The sequence below is a fragment of the Diceros bicornis genome, chromosome 16 (genome assembly GCF_020826845.1).
Source record: "Diceros bicornis minor isolate mBicDic1 chromosome 16, mDicBic1.mat.cur, whole genome shotgun sequence".
Classification (NCBI taxonomy): domain Eukaryota; kingdom Metazoa; phylum Chordata; class Mammalia; order Perissodactyla; family Rhinocerotidae; genus Diceros; species Diceros bicornis.
The window spans coordinates 5,035,355-5,050,023 of record NC_080755.1 but is presented as its reverse complement, the minus strand read 5'-3'; the positions used below and the strand labels follow the sequence as shown (position 1 = coordinate 5,050,023).

General features: G+C 36.0%; 1 protein-coding gene across 7 annotated transcripts in view; it reads right to left on the bottom strand.

Moving 5' to 3' along the window:
• ARHGAP28 (Rho GTPase activating protein 28) overlaps nucleotides 1-14,669 on the bottom strand; it is a 258,404-nt gene that overhangs the window by 173,366 nt on the left and 70,369 nt on the right. Inside the window, exon 1 of one of the 7 annotated variants that reach the window (XM_058556682.1) lies at nucleotides 12,869-12,984. The exons of the other annotated variants lie outside the window; for them this stretch is intronic. The gene's annotated coding sequence lies outside the window, so the exon portion shown is untranslated. Of the gene's footprint in view, nucleotides 1-12,868; nucleotides 12,985-14,669 lie in introns of those variants that run through there. 7 annotated transcript variants of the gene reach the window in all.

The following is a 14,669-nucleotide window of genomic DNA, read 5'->3' as shown; positions in this document are numbered from 1 at the left end:
AGCTCACACAGCTAATCACCGAGAACTAGAGCTGCAAACTTGGTCTCCTGATGCCTAATTCCATGTTCTTTTCCCCTTCATCACCAGTCTCCTGATCCATTTAGACTTTATATTCTTTACTCGCTCACGAAAAAAAATACAATACAGCTTCACACTTTTACATTAGAGATTACCCTCTTCTTTCCCTTAATGTATTTCTGGAAAAAGCACACGATAAAATAATCAAGTGGAACATATTTTTATCATAAAATACATTGGGAATTATGTCTCATTCAAAGTTTTCATTAAAGAACAAAGAGAGGTATATGCAAAAGTGTCCCAGAAGATAAAGATATATATTTTTTAAATACAAACTCCTCTAAAAATCTGAAAGTGAACTAATAAATGACAAGTGTAGCAGACCCAATACACTGGCTAGATAAGTTGTATATAAAATATAGACAGATACCACACGTTAAAAAACTGCTTTATATCTTATCTAAAAGGAATATTTTAGCACCATTCAACATAAATCATATTTTTAACTTATCCATTGGTTGGCATAGTAGAAATATTAGAATTTATTGACATAGTGTCAATAATTCATGCCTTCTATTTTAAAACCACTTAAGGAATTTTGAATGGTTTTACTCAGCTTTTTTACTCCACTTTACTTTTTTACTCCATTTTATTTGAATGGTTTTACTCAGTTTTTTTACCCATTTTACTCAGCTTTCCTTGTGGCACGTAGTGACATTTCTCAAGTATCATAGCCAGGTTAAAATAAAATAATACATTCTAAATTCACATTTTATTATTGCTGCTCTTGGTCATCATCATTGTCATCACCACCCAGCTGAAGGCATTTTAAATTAGTTCTCTACCTCACCTTCTCCAATTTACTCAAAACACTGTTCATCATCAGGTAGATTCCTTGAGCAAATCATAAGAGCCAGCAGGCAGAGGACTTCACCCTCTAAAAACACCATAAAAACAACTGTGTGAATTAGGGTCCTCAAAGTCCCTCTCACAGGATGACAAAGAAAGGCACAGACCAGTCACCTGAATGCCCAAGTCAAATGTGAACTTTGGAAAGACAGAGCTATAAGCTCCATCAAAAGAGAATCAAATAACTAACCTCATAGTGGCTGACACTTCAAGTGGTGGAGGCTTTTGTTGCCAATACCTCTGAAGCGCCCCACATTCGAGATCAATGGCTTTGGCATTCAGTCTCTAATCTGTGACAGCAGAGAGGCAAGGATAAACCCCTGATCAATAGTTTGTGCCGGGTGGGATGGACAGTGATTTCTTTTCTACCATCTAAGTCAGGTGAAGCTTTTTCTTTCTAAGAGGAGCAACCCAACCAAGAATTTTCCCTCCTCTAAGTTTCCTGTCCACTCATTTTCCAGTAATGTTATTTTCTTTCTTTACTACTGGCTGGGATTAATTATGATAATCAGTAACTCCTTGATAGTCTCTGTTGTGAGCAAGTCCCTTGAGCTTTCACCCCTTTTTGTTTAAATGCAAATGATGCAAAGGAGTTAGCATCTTACATGTCACTATATTTACTTTCATTTATTGAAAAAAGAAGTTGTACTTAATATTTTGGCTTTTTTTTTTCTTTGATGAATGAGCAAGAGAATTTTCATTTTCTATGCAAAAACTCCTTCTTTAAAGCAAAAATTACCCAGAATCTACTTAACAGAATATCTGTATTTCAGTAGAGTTACAAAATGGAATTCTACCAGGGCTCCTGCTTGCCTATATAGCATCTTCGTGTGAATTCAGTAAAGGCTATCCTCTCTAGGAAAATGAGGTTCAGCTAATGGAGCAAGGTTGACTCTCTGCCCCCACTTGACCTCTTGGCACTCTTATTCAATAAACAACTTTTACAACTATACCCATTGACCCTGAATTCCACTAAGTGACTCATAGCTTCTCCTTTATTTCCATTATAGAATTCTTCTTGGAAAATGTTGGTCTCCAGCAAAGCCTTTAAAATCCCATATTTAAGAAAAAATAGTTTTCTTAAATGTTTGGTAAATGTGGATTCATATCAATTCATTAGGGAAAAGTTAATAATTATGGGAAAGGTTGTGAATATTACTTATGGCTATTTGAGTAACCTTTAGAGAATTATGCTCTTTCACAAAAGATTTATTGGATTTATTATTGTAGACAGAAAAGAGAAAAGAAAAGAAAAAGCACTATGTATTTCTCAAAATAAGGCATAAAAATAAATATATTGTAATAGGAAAAAAAAAAGAGATCTGCAGTGTTAAGAACCCCAGGAGGACAGCAAGTGAAAGCTTCCTGAGCTTCTCCTGTGCACCTCTGTTCTTCCAAACATAATCAACAGGGAGAGGGAAGGTCTGTTGCGCTCGGCAGGACAACTGGATCTACTTAATGGACACATATTAAGCGACCGCTACATAGTCCACCCTTAGAAAATGTTTCCTGCGTGAATTGAATAGACTTTGCAAAGGACTGGAAGCTAGGTCCATTCCCACTTTTTAGGAGTGAACACACGAAATCAGCAAATTCAATGCTGGTTCAAAGACGGTTCTTGCCCTTCTCTATCCCTACCCCAAACTTTTTCTTCTCTTTAATCTACCAAATTAGTTATTAGCAATATTCAGAATATTTCATTTTAAGGTGATTTATTCATTCATTCAATAAACGTTTATTATATAAACACAGTAATAAGTTTTGGAGAAATTTGGCAAAGGGTGACATTAGTTGTGGCAGCAAGAAGATTTAGGATCCAGGAATATCCTTCGAGCGGCCAGACACTGTGGATACTTTTACCGTCCAACTGGACTAGAGTTTCTTTTATATTTGACTCAGTTGATGAGTCTTCCTTCTTGAAACTCTACTCCAATGGCTCATAGGATTCATTTTACTGAAGATTTCTTAGAGAACTCTATAAAATGCCTATCTTTGGATCCTACTCACAGAAATTTCAAATTCAGAAAGTAAAAGGAGAGGAGAGAAGCCCAAGTATATGTATTTTCACAAGTACCACGCGCCATGCCTACTTTACGTAATTCTAGTGCCACTTATCTATGAGTCAGACTTTGAGAAACACAATCTGTCTCCTAGCAAGAGAACACTCTCTCCTGATTCTCATTAACCTTCTATGATCAGTGCTTCTTTGTCTACTCTCTGATTACCCACCAATCCTTATATATTGGTGTCCCCCTCAAGGCTCCACCTTTAGTACATAGCTCTTCATACTCTAGACATCTATACAGTGCCCACCAACTCTTCCTATGTCAGCATTTAATTTTAACCTATATGCTGATACCTCCCCAGTCCTTAACTCCATTCTTGACTACTCCCTCAGACTCACATCCAGCAGCCTGCTAGACATCTCTATCTGGGTGTTGCAATGAGACTTCAAGATGATGGCATGTAGTTCCTCAACCACGCATCTTACAGATTAACAACTAGGTGTCTTTGCTTATGCTTTCCCTATGCTCGGAATCTTCCCTCCCACTCCTGACAGATAAGGATCCATTTTAGGTGGCCTCTCCTAAAGGAAAGAACTCCACAAATCTGTTCTGCATTCCTGTCAATGTGGGCTGATGGAATTCTGAGCATACTTTTTATCAATGCACTTATTGGTATCTCCATGAAAGACGTAAAAATAATTTGTAAGTGAATGCTTTAGAATTTTCATAAAGATACAGGCCATTAAACTCAAACGCTTCCTTTACTTAGCTCCAATTTTCTCAATAACCAGCTAAAATTTTGGCTTGGCAAAAGAAAAAATCAGATTTCTGCAAAGTATTTACAACTAAGAATTTAATCTGAGGGTGATTTACAGGTGAGGGAGACGTGTGCAAAGAGAAGAATAAAAATGTTCTGAAAAAACTTACTACAATATGATGATGATGAATAATTTAACAAATATTCACTGAGTACCTTCTCGTACTAGGTATGAGGTTGAAGGTCCTAGATACTATTCTATGTAGTATAAATACAGCAAAGAACAAAAAGTCCTAGCCCTCATTGAGCTTTCATTCTAATAAGGGCAAATAGAACCAAAACAAATACTGTATATATTCATGCATGCAGATGTTTAATTAAAAATTCATCAAGTGGGCTTCTGTTTCCAATCATGAGAGAGCAACAGGGTTCAGAACTACCCTCCCACTGTAAACAAGTAGAAAACTGGACAAATAAAGGAAGCAACCGTTTTTAAACTTAACAACAGGTAGTACAGGACTGTGATGCCAGGGAGAAGGGACACTAATGAGGTGAGTCTTCCTATGACCATGGCTATCTACTCGGTGGCCATTTCCAGAAGAGAGCACAGAGCAGGAGATGCTGAGCAGAACCCAACCATCTCACTGAGGTGAAGAAGCAGATATCAAAGCTCAACAAAGCTGAATCAGCTAGAATTTGCTGGGCAGAGCACCAGAAAGGCACGATCTATGACGCAAAACTGCTCCAAGAATTGGCATGCAGGTCGCCTTCACTCTTTGGTTGAACACGTATCAGGGCTGCATAAGTTGAACCTTCATAAGAACAGGTAAAAATTAACTCCTGGGAATAGACCCAGGGAGCTATAATCCAAAAAATTTCCAGAGTTCACACACAGCCAAGAAAGTGTGTATGTATAGTAATGTGTATATTAAATATATATCAGGTGGATTTCTGCTTTCAACCATGACAGAGTAATAGACTTTGCACCAGTCAGAGTAAAGAGATGTGGTAGAATACACAGGACAGACAGTAGAAACCTTAGACATCTCACACCTTATTAGTAAGGCTAAATTTACCCTAGCTAGAGGCTACCCTAGAATGCACTCACCCCCCTAAAAGTTCACAAACAACTGTCTGCTTAAATAAATCTATACACTCTTTAAAGAAATACAACAAAATCTACCAATCAACAACCTAAAATTTACAAGTTCAAGTATCCAATGAAAATTAATAGATATAAGAAGGAAGAAAAAGTGAGTCATAACCAAAAGAAATCAGTTAGTAGAAAGACATAGAGATGATGGAATTAGCAGAAAAAAAAAGTTAAAACAGCTATAATAAAAAAAATACTTAAGGATTTAAAATAAAATGTGAACACAGCAAAGAAAGAAATAGAAGATATAAAAACTAAAATTTTGGGGCTGGCCCCATGGCTTTGCAGTTAAGTGCGTGCGCTCCGCTACTGGCGGCCCGGGTTCGGATCCCAGGCACGCACTGATGCACTGCTTGTCTGGCCATGCTGAGGTGGCGTCCCACATACAGCAGCTAGAAGGATGTGCACCTATGACATACAACTATCTACTGGGACTTTGGGGAGAAAAAGGGAAACAAAGGAGGAAGATTGGCAACAGATGTTAGCTCAGGGCCAGTTTTCCTCAGCAAAAGGAGAAGGATTAGCATGGATGTTAGCTCAGGGCTGATGTTCCTCACAAAAAAAAAAAAAAAAAAAAAAAAACCTAAAATTTCTATACAGAAAAATACAATATGTGCAATAAAACATTCCCTGGGTGGAATTAACAACAGATTAGACATCAGAGAAGAAAAGATCAGTGAACTTGAAGACACATCAATAGAAACAGCACAAACAGAAGCACACAGAGAAAAAACAGTGAAAAACAATAACAAATAGAGCCTCTGTGAACCAGTAGGAGGACGTCAGGTGGTCCAAGAAATGTGTCAACTTCCAGCCAAGATGAAGTAAGAGGAACCAGATTTATCTCCTGCTTGAGATAAAGAAACTATAGAAAATATATTAAATAATTCTCAAGATATTGAATGTCAGAAAACTAAAAACAGTGATCCTTGAGAGACAGAAAACAAAGAAGCTGAGTCCTACAATGGCCCCAGCTTAAGGCCTAGAGAGACCTTCTAGGCCATGATGCAGGGACTGGAAATCCAGCTGAGCCTGCTGCTTGAGTTGGGACTCAAGGAGGCTACAGAGCTCAGAGAGCAAGGTACTGGAGAGGAGAGATCTCCAAAGAGAAAACCACGGAGATCCTCAGAGGATCCTCCTCAAGTCTTCAGTTGAGTATTGATCAGCAAACTCATATATGGAAACTGCCCTAGGTCAAGGGGAAATCACCAGAAGATTAGAAAAAGTATCCCCAGTAATCACAGAGGGCCAGGAATAATTTGTGTTTCTACCATGGAAAATCTCATGATTTATAGGACTTTGAATAGAGTACTCAGAAGCATTTTACCTCTAGAGTAGGGAAAACTTTTCCTTAGACTGCTACTCTAGTCCCAACCAACAAATCTTAAAAGCAAGACACAACGGGATCAACAGCATTCAAGTCCCAGAAAAACATTCAAAAATATTTATAGAAATATAAAAATATCCAGCCCCAACAAGATAAAATTCACATCATTAATTCCAATAAAAAATGACCAGGTAAGCAAAGAAGTAAGAGAATATAGCCTGTGCTGAGGAGAAAACTCAATCAATACAAACAGACCTAGAAATGACACAGATGACAGAATTAATAAACATGGACACTAAAACAGTTATTACAACCTTATTCTGTATGTTCAAGAAGCTAGAAGAAAAAAGTAACATCTTAAGTAAACACATGGAAGATTTTAAAAAGACCCAAGTAGAATGTCCAAATTTGATGAAAATTTTAAAGCCATAGACCCAAGGAGCTCAATAAACTCATAGCATAAAAAACACATAGAAAACTATACCATGGGCATCATAACCAAATTGTTTAAACCACTGACAAAGGAAAAAAAAATCTTAAAATCATTCAGAGTAAAACATAAAAACATTATGTACAGAGAAACAAAGAAAGAGATATTAGCAGATTTCATGACAGAAACAATGAACTTCAAAAGAGGGTACAGCAACATCTTTTAAATACTTAAAGAAAAAACTATCAATCTAGAATTCATACTCAGTGAAAATATCTTTCAAAAATAAAAGAAAAATAAAGGTTTTTTTCAGACTTAAAAAAGATGAAAGATTCATTAGCAGCAGAACTTTTCTACAGGAAATGTTAAAGGAAATCCTTCAAGCAAAAGGAAAAAAATACCTAATGGAAATATGAATCTATACAAAGAAATGAAGAGTATAAGAAATGATAACTACAGGAATAAATATAAAACTTTTTATCTTATTACTTAAATCTCCTTAAAGGCCAATTGATTGTTTAAAACAAAAATAATACAATATTATTTCATATAAATAATATTAATGTTAATCTATAATATATATTACCAAGTAATAATATATATTAATTGAAGGTAGACTATGATAAGTTAAAGATATGTGTAGCTTAAAGCAATCACAAAAATAATACAACAATGAGCTATTAAGTAAAAAATATTCAATTTATCCAAAAGAAGCCCAAAAAAGGAGGAAAAAGAGGATAAAAAAGACAAATACAAAAAAATATATAAAAATAGTATATTAACACCCAATCATATCACATTAAAGGTGAAATAGTCTAAACCTCCCAATTAAAAGTCAGAGATTGTCAGGTTAGATTAAAAAGCAAGACATACAAAAAAAACCACTGTTGACAAGAAATACACTGTAAATGTAAAGACGTAAATAGGTTAAAAGTAAAAGAATAGAAAAAATACCATGCTAAAAAAATTAATTAAACCTGGTTGGCTGTATTAATATCATTAAAAGTGATTATATATACTACAAAGCTATAATTATCAAAACAGCATGGTACTGCTACAAAAACAGACATAGAGATCAATGGAACAGAACTGAATGCCCAGAAATAAAACCACACATATATGGACAGCTAATCTTCAACAAAAGAGCTAAGAACATAGAATGGAGAAGGAGTCTCTTCAATAAATGGTGCCGGGAAAACTGGACAGCCACATGCAACGAATGAAAGTAGACCATTATCTTTCACCATACACAAAAATTAACTCAAAATGGATCAAAGACTTGAAGGTAAGACCTGAAACTATAAAACTCCTAGAAGAAAATATAGGCAGAACACTCTTTGACATCAGTCTTAGAGGGATCTTTTTGAATTCCATGTCTACTCAGACAAGGGAAACAAAAGAAAAAATAAACAAGTGGGACTTCATCAGACCAAAGAGCTTCTGGGCAGAGGAAACAAGGATCAAAATGAAAAGACAATCCACCAGCTGGGAGAAGATATTTGCAAATCACATATCTGACAAGGGGTTAATCTCCGTAACATATAAAGAACTCACACAACTGAACAACAAAAAAACAAATAGCTTGATCAAAAAATGGGCAGAGGATATGAACAGATATTTTTCCAAGGAAGATATACAGATGACCAATAGGCATATGAAAAAATGTTCAACATCACTAATCAACAGGGAAATGCAAATCAAAGCCACACTAAGATATCACCTTACGCCCATGAGAATGGCTATAATCACCAAGGAAAAAAATAACAAATGTTGGAGAGGATGTGGAGAAAGGGAAACCCTCATTCACTGCTGGTGGGAATGCAACCTGTGCAGCCTCTATGGAAAACAATATGGAGATTCCTCAAAAAATTAAAAATAGAAATACCTTATGATCCAGCTCTCCCACTTCTGGGTATTTATTCAAAGAACCTGAAATCAACAATCCAAAGAGGCTTATGCACCCCTATGTTCACTACAGCATTATTCGCTATAGCCAAGAAGTGGAAGCAACCAAAGTGTCCATCGACAGATGATTAGATAAAGAAGATGTGATATATATACACAAGGGAATACTACTCAGCCATAAAAGAAAGACAAAATCATCCCATTTGCAACAACGTGTATGGACCTGGAGGGTATCATGTTAAGTGAAATAAGCCAGACAGAGAAAGACAAACACTGTATGACTACACTCATATGTGGAATATAAACTAACACACAGACAGAGAGAACAGTTTGGTGGTTACCAGGGGGAAGCGAGATGGGGGGTGGGCACAAGGGGTGAAGGGGCTCATTTATATGGTGACTGACAAATAATAATATACAACTGGAAGCTCACAATGTTATAAACCATCATGACATCAATAAAAAAGTTGGTTACAGTGCCAAAAATATTATTAAAGATTAATAAATTATTTTATAATAACAAAAAGTTCAATCAACAAGAAATAACAATCTTAAACTTTTATGCACCCAGTAACAGCTTCAAAACACATAAAGCAAAAACTGACAGAACACCAAGGAAAAATAAACAAAAATCACAATTATAGTAAGAGACTTCAAAACTCTTTTTTCAACAATTTATAAACACGTAAACAGTGAATGAGTAAGTATATAAAAGACAACTTAATTGACATTTACAGAACACTCCATTCACCAAAAGTAGAATACATATTCTTTTCAAGTGTACATACAACATTTACCAATATAGATAATATTTGGTCCATATAACAAAAGTCAATAAATTTAAAAGAATTCAAGTCATAGAAATGTTTTTTGAAGATAAATGAATTAAATAGAAATCTACAGTAAAAATACATGTGGAAAATCCTGGAAAATTTTGAAACTAAATAACATACTTCTAAATAACCAATGGATCAAAAAAGAAAGCAAAACGAAATTAGAAAGCATGACAGTACTGAAAATACAGCATTACAAAAGTTGTGGGATACAGCTAAAGCAGTGGTTGGAGGGAAATTTATAGCACTAAACACCTACCTTAGAAAAGAAGAAAGTGGGGCTGGCCCCACGGACAAATGGTTAAAGTTCAGTGCACTCCGCTTTGGAGGCCCAGGTTTGCAAGATTGGATGCCAGGTGCAGACCTACTCCACTCATCAGCCACGCTGTGGAAGCATCCCACATACAAAATAGAGGAAGACTGGCACAGATGTTAGCTCAGGGCTAATCTTCCTCAAGCCAAAAAAAAAAACAGAAGATTGGCAATGGATGTTAGCTAGGGCGAATCTTCCCCACCAAAAAAAAAAAAAAAGAAAAGAAGAAAGCTATCCAACCAATGACTTCAGCTGCCCCCTTAAGAAACTAGAAAAAGAGAAAATCAAACCCAAAGTAAGAAGAAAACAGGAAATAACAAACATGAAAACTAAAAACAACGAAATAGAAAACAGAAAAATAACAGAGCAAATCAATGAAACCAAACACTTATTCTCTAAAAGATCAATAAAATTAATAAATCTATATCTAGACAGATTAGGGAAGAAAGAGAGAAGACACGAATGAGCAATATCCGGAATGAAAGAGGTGACATCACTACAAATTTTACAGACACTAAAAGGATAATATAGGAATATTATAAACAACTTTACGCCAATAAGTTCAACAACATAGATATAAAGGACAAATTTCTTGTAAGACACAACCTACCAAAGCTCACTCAAGAAGAAATAGATAACCTGAGTCGCCCTATATCTATTAAAGAAATTGAGTTTTGTGGTTAAATACCTTCCCACAACGAAAACTCCAGGCCCAGATGGCTTCACCAGAGAATTAACCACCAAACAGTTAAAGAAGAAATAATACCAATTCTACACAAACTCTTCCAGAAAATTAAAGCAGAAGGAACATTTGCTAACTCTTTCTATGAGGTCAGCATTACCCAAATACCAAAACAAGACAGATACCACAAGAAAAGAAAACCACAGACCAATGACCCCCATGTACATAGATGCAAACATTCTTAACAGAATTTTAGCAAATTAAAACCAAGAATATATAAAAAGCATAACACATCATGACCAAGTGGGGTTTGCCCTGGGACAGCAAGGATGATTTAACATCTGAAAATTGTTAATTCATTGAATTCATCATCATTGAATTCATCATATTAACAGAGTAAAAAATAAAAACCACATGATTATTGTAATAGACGTAGAAAAGGTATCTGAGAAAATCCAGCATCCATTCCTGTAAAAAAAACTAGCAAATTCGTCAATAGAAGAGAACCACCTCAATTTGTAAAGAGCATCTAGGAAAAACAGCTAATATCATATTTAACGGTGAAAGACCGAATGTTTCCCCCTAAGATCAAGAACAAGACCTGGATGATTGCCCTCACCACTTTTATTCAAGATTGTACTGGAGATTCCAACCAGTGCAATCAGGCAAGAAAAAGACAGAAAAGGCATGTAGATTGCAAAGAAAGAAGTAAACTGTCCTTATATACAGATATCATGATCATCTATGTAGAAAATCCTATAAAATACAGAAAAAAGCTACTAAAACTAATCAGTAACTAGGAAGATTACAAAATAAGGATCAATACACAAAAGGCAGTTGTATTTTTATATAGTAATAGTGAGAAATCAACATTTAAAAACAATACCATTTACAATAGCATTGAAAATGTGAACTACTTAGGAGAATAAATCTGACAAAAGAGGCACAAGACCTGTACACTGAAAACTACAAACACTGCTGAGAGAAATTAAAAAGGACCTAAATAAAAGGAGAGATATAACTTATATACGGATTGGAAGATTCAATATTTTAAGGTGCCAATTCTCCCCAAATTGATCTATAGAGTTAATGCAATCCCAATCAAAACCTAAGCAGGCTTTCTTTGTAGAAATTGACAAGCTTTCTAAAGTTCATATGGAAATACAAAGAATTTAGAATAACTAAAACAACTGTGAAAAAAGAAAATTGGAACACCTTTATTACCCAAGTTCAAGACTTATTATAAAGCTACAGTAGAAAGCAATATAGTATTGCCATCAAATAAACACACAGATCAATGGAACAGAATAGAGTTCAAAAATATACTCACACATATGTTGATAATTGGTTTTCAACAAAGGTGCAAATGCAATTCAGTGGAAAAAGAATAATCTTTTCAATAAAGAGTGTTGGAACAACTGAAGATCTATTTGCAAAAAGAAAAAAAAGCACTTCCATCCTTCCATCCATACCTTATACAAAAATTAACTCAAAATGGATCATAGACCTAAATGTAAACGTAAAACCTTTTAAAACTTCTGGAAGAAAACACAGGAGAAAATCTTTGTGACCTTGGGTTAGGTGAAGATTTCAAAGACAGAACACAAAAAGCATTATCCATCAAATAAAACATTTATAAAATGGATTTAAAATCTGCTGTTCAAAGACATCATTAAAAGAATGAAAAGATAAGTCACATACTACAAGAAAACATTTGCAAATCACATATCTGATAAAGTACTTGTATCCAGAATATTTAAAGAACTTTCAGCATTCAATAATAATAAAACAAACAACTGAATTTTAAAAATGGGCTAAAGATTTGAACATTTTACCAAAGAAGAAAACTGTACACATTGTTGAGAGAAAAATGAGATGTTGTATAAACCAAGAATTAAAGTAAGTACAACTGTCTCTGGGATATTGTCCCCAGTCTCACCAGAGGAAACTGTCTGCCAACATCTGCCCCCCACCATCTTTATTACATGGACTTGGAGATATGACTCACCTCAACTGTTTGATTTTAAACCACTTGAAATTGTAAATTACATTAGATTTATTTTGACATTCCTCAGTCTATCACCGGTCCTGGCATGATGCCTGCTTCAAATGAGTAAATATTAAATCCATAAAGATGGATGAATTGTAGGCATATAGGGAAATCCTTTTTTAAGTGACTCTTGTACTGAAGAAATATATTTAAGAAAATTATTTTATAGGTTTAATCATTATATAATTTCTTTTTTGTTCTAGAAAAATTTGAATTTTATTAAACAAAATAAATACCTATCTTCTTCCTTCTTCTAAATTCAATGCTTTTCCTTTAAACTCAAGGTTCCACTTAAAAAAAAAAACTTGTTTTTAAAAACCATTATCTGAAGTTAATCACTGTTCTTTAATTTCCTTTCTCTCAGAGGCCTCTAAATTGTAGAAATCGGTTCCAGGCAGTGCCAGCTCCAAAAAGATAACAAAGCTATGCTATTATGAAAGAGAACAGGAAACAGAAGACTGAAGAGAGGGAGGGGGAATAAATACCACGTAAATGTTCATGGAAATCCAGAGTCCTTAAGTTGTACATCTTGTCCCAGAGGCAACTGCCAGGCCGCTTCTGGCCTCACATGCCATTCGGAAGCAAAGGCAGATGCCTCGGCTTCGAGAGCCTCTGAAAGACAGAGATCTGTGAGTCGACGGCCATCTTTTCTTTTCCAGTCTCAAAGTGACAGAGAACAAACTCCAACAGCATCCAAGTGATCTAGGTTTTTTTCCTCTCTAAAGTCTTGCTTCAAGCGGGGCATACTGATGCCAAAGGAAAAAAAAAAAGCTGTCTTCCACAAGGCGGGACAGATTTTGAAAGTGGACACACCTTACCACAGAAAGTGAACTTTATATAACACTTGAATGGTAACAAAGAAACAGGCAGGGACCAATTAGGCCCCCAAAGTCTATTTACTTCCCACAAACATTTATTGGACATAGACATATAAATTTTTTTCCCTCTGGTGAGCTCTGAAGTCAGCCTAGATAACCCTGACTTTATTGCATCATCAGTTTCCAGAGCTCCCACCAACCGTGCCTGGCTAATGTTCGTTTCTCATCCTCCATTTGTTAATTTACACTTTTAAATGAATTCTGAATGAAATATAAAATCACAGAAGAGTATATGTGTATGTATACCTGAGAAGGAGAAAGAAACACAAACAGGTAGTTTAGACTGACAGGGGACTTTGCTCCTTTTACTCACCAAAGGTCTGATGGGACTTTACTAAATACATTAACTGCCAATCTCATTATTTATAAGACATAGAGGATGTTGTAATGAGGTCATTTTGGAAGCAACAACAAAGCTGAACTCAGCAGAATTCAGAGGGAAAACAGGAGAGAGAGAAATTAAAGAGCACAGTGAACTGGTCACTGCTGAAATTCCTAGCCTGCACGACCACCTGCCTTTTCTGAAGACAAAGACTAACACGTCCAGTAGAAAATGTTGTATTCAAATAAATGGCTATTGGTTTAGAATAAGGAAGATCTGAGCATCCTGGAAGGCAGGGGGCAGGAAGGCATTGGTTCAAGCGTAGCAGAAGTCCCCTTTCTCTCCATCAGGAACACAGAGAGGAAGAGGAAGATTTGCAATGGAGAAATGAAAGCCCATGCAGTCTCGATATTCTCTTTAAAAATGTATGTACACATGCATGTGTGTCTTATTTCTAGCTATACATAGATATGTGTGTGTGTGCACGTGTGCACACTCTGCCACCATTTATTGGGAACTTCTTTCCAGCGAGAGCTTGCCAATAGAGCCTTGCTGGCTGTCTACCACTAGGCCCTGTTGCTCTTGGTAGGTAGCTGGGCCTTTCTAAGAGTTACTAAATATTTGGAATATCGCCCTTGCATGTTCTATGCATTTTGTTAAGCATTTCTATCCATCCATTTACCAGTTTGTCCCCAAACGCAGGAAAAGCCTGTAGGCCTTAGATATGACTGTCTGACTTGTGCCAGATGCTGTAGTTTGAATTTAGACTCCAACGTTACACACAAAATGCAAAGGTATAACTGCTACTTGGCTATATTTTACAACTTTCCTTGGGATGTCCCAGGAGGTGGCCTGGAGCCCACAAGTGCTTAGGGATGCCCAACCTCTAGATATCTGGTCACTCTTCATGTGAAGGGGAACTAGGGCCCCAAATGTCTCCTCTCACCTTAAGGGCTGGGCTACACCCAGCTCGCCCAGTAAGAAGGAGGGATGTGCCCTAGAGCAGGGGGCAATACACTCCGAGTGGGCACGTCCAGCCTGCTGCCGGCTCTTTGAAAAGCCAGCTTTCCTGACGCACAGACACTC